Consider the following 3166-nt stretch of genomic DNA (forward strand, 5'->3'; position numbering starts at 1 on the left):
TTTTGCTTTTATATGTAAATATGTATATCTTGCAAAAGTACAGTACTTTTCGCACGTTTATACTTTTGATATAAAGTTAAAATTTACACATTGACGGAAACGTTTTTATTTATCTAATAACTTTACGCGCACTTCACATTTGAAATAAAAAAAATGTCAATTTAAAATTTCTATTTTTTTTTTTTCGCTGGGCTACCATCCGACTTCTGACATCATATTTGTAGGATAGCCCTTCCAAATAAACGCACTTGGTTCAACTTTATAATTAGCATACACTTTTATTTAAATACATAAGTGTTAAATGTTCATGTACAAATTGAATATGTGAAGTCCGTCCGTTTGACCGTCCTATATGTGTGATGACTGTTTAACGACTGTGTTCTTGTCCTGTTTGTTAAGTTGGTTGTGCCCTATCAGTGMTGCCTATTGTATGCGTACGTATTAATAGGTGTGTCCACTACGTGTTGTCCTGTCATCGCTTCCCACATGTATATATAATATTATATGATTCTAGCGGGTTCTTACTCTAATTGAGAAATTAGTAACGAACTTATGAACTTCTTCAAGCAGTTTGACACTAACTGGAAGTATTAATCGAAACCACGTCGGTATCTTATCTTTGAAACGGAATGAATATCTTTCCTTTCCTCTACATCCGCTAGCACGTCGAGTGCTTTGGATGACATGACCTAAATAGTGTCAATGTCGTCGTTTAACTCGTACAGCTTATCGTTTCATCGTATGCGATATTGGCCAGCACAAATTTTCAAATCARCCTTCCATTCAACCTTCTTCTTGGAAACACTTCTGGTTTTGGGTCGTTGAGAGAGAACGACTAACTTCTCGTCTGGTCCGCTTTCACCTCCAGGTAATACCATCAGCATAACTTTTCTATTGAGTGCTGCGGTTCTTATTATTAGGCAGCTCCATCGATTCTTTTCTCTGTGGTCTTTTCAAAGTTTTGTGGATTAACCAAGTATAAATAGTACATTATATGCGATGGGCCTTATCCAACGATCRTTGACGCAGACTGGGTTAGAAAAAATASAGATAATTTCCAAAAATCGGAACGCTTCTGTCCGACAGTCTGCAAAGAAGTTAATGCATGAACCTCATCAATGTTTCGCTGAATATTAGGCCATCAGTTCTCGCCGCTTTGTTATTTTTTAAACGACAATCGCTATTTGTACTTCGACAAAGTCGAACCAGAGATAAAGAAAGATAGCTAATCGAGTTAAGTAGGTTTTGACGTTTATCATTTGGAAACGAGCGATGGCCAGATTGAAATCTTACCAAAAAAATGTGTAAATCGAGGGATTTGTTGCATCGTTCAAGAMCACTTATAAAAAATGTAAAACAATGAAAATTAAATAAATTTGTGGAATTTGAAGGTATTTTATGAAGCGTTTTGTAATTTTAAGCATCATAGTATTATTTTCAATGGAAAATAATTMACGACATTTAATGATTGAAAGCTAACAAGCTGAAATCCTTTTATTGGATATTCAAAGGTCAAAAGTCACTTGTTCTAATATACTTTAAAAAAATTTAAATAGTTTCTCCAAATAATAAATAACCACTATATAATAATTTTTATTTGTTGGATATTTTAATTTAAAATGCCCAAAAATTCTTATTTTGTTCGATCTGGCCATAATGGAAAATGTTATAAAAAACGCTTATTTTGAGGCGCTCTCACAGTGGAATAAGTTGGACATCCCTTTATTCCTGGTCGGCCCTGGAATGTCTCTTCGATCACCTTCAATTGGGACTACGCATATACGATCTCCGGGTGTTGCACTTTCACTGCCATTTCGGTGCTCAKATTATCTTCATGCACAGCACATACGAATTTTTTCGTATTTCTTGTTTCGTCTGCAAMTGAGAGACAGGATTCCTCAGCTCTAGGTATCTATTCCAGCTCCTTTTTTTGTTCTTGCCTCAATTGTTCCTGAAACAACGGTACATAGTAAGCTTAAGATGTCGSTTCACAGTTTTTCCATATCAAGTCGCTGATTAGTGCTCACAGAGACCAGCAGTGATTGCAGCTTTTCAACGTTGAACTTTCCTTCAGATCGCTGGCGGACGTTTTTTTCTACACTGAATTGGGTGTCTATCTTCGCTGCAAAACACCCTCTAAATAAACACACGTCCAGAACACTGGTTCGGTCTTCAGTCTATCACAACATAGATTAGGTTACGCGATCTTCAATCGGAAAACAGTCATGCAGTTTGACCGATTTTCTAGTTCTAATACTACAGAGGATGGATGAATGTATAGAAGTTCACGCAAGTGAGGAAAGTTTTCTTGACAKTGGCCAGATACGATTTTTTTACATACATCTCACGACTTCTAATCTTAGCCAAAAAACATTCGTTTGTAGGTGAGCACATACAGTCAAAAGATTTTTTACTCGACTTGCACTCCTGCTGTTTGAGAGCTCTCATCAACTATTCGGTATATGGRAACTGGAACAGAATTTCAAGCTCCTTACGTGCAGCTGCAACCGAAACCAAAAATGCAAAAGAACAGCTGCGGAGAGTATAAAGACTGCCTGCCTAGCAACGTTACAATCGACCACAAAATATGCGGTATGTAATATATATTGAGAGCTGAAGAGGGAAGCGATAYGCATTTGCGGACAAAAAAAAGAGAGAAGCCGAAATGCGTSAGTATGAAGAGCTTGACAAGCTGGCCGACAGGAGTTATGGTCGAAATTCAACGAAAATCTGCGGCGACTAACAGAAGGTTTTAAAATCGAAGCATACTCTTATAGAACCCGAGAAATTATCTATCGACTGATGCCCTGAGCATACTAAAATTATGGAGGATGAGTTCTCCAGCCTGCAGTGAAAGCATAACACCAGGAGATGTTGAACTTGATTCCCCAACCGTCTACTCCGTTTCATTTTCCGACCAATAAGAAGTTCAAATAGCAATTACCCCTCTGAAGAACAACAAAGCGACGGTTGTCGATGGATTGCCGACCGAGCTATTCAAACACGGCGGCGAAGAACTGATAAGGAATATGCATCCGCTTCTTTGTAAAATATGGTCGGACGAAAGCATGCCCGACGATTGAATTTAAGTGTGTTTGGCCCAATACACAAAAAGGGAGATTCCAAAATCTGCGCCAATTACTGTGGGATAAGCCTCCTCAAGACC

Source organism: Bactrocera latifrons, unplaced genomic scaffold (assembly GCF_001853355.1).
Source record: "Bactrocera latifrons isolate USDA-ARS-PBARC rearing strain unplaced genomic scaffold, ASM185335v1 scaffold_1434, whole genome shotgun sequence".
Lineage (NCBI taxonomy): Eukaryota > Metazoa > Arthropoda > Insecta > Diptera > Tephritidae > Bactrocera > Bactrocera latifrons.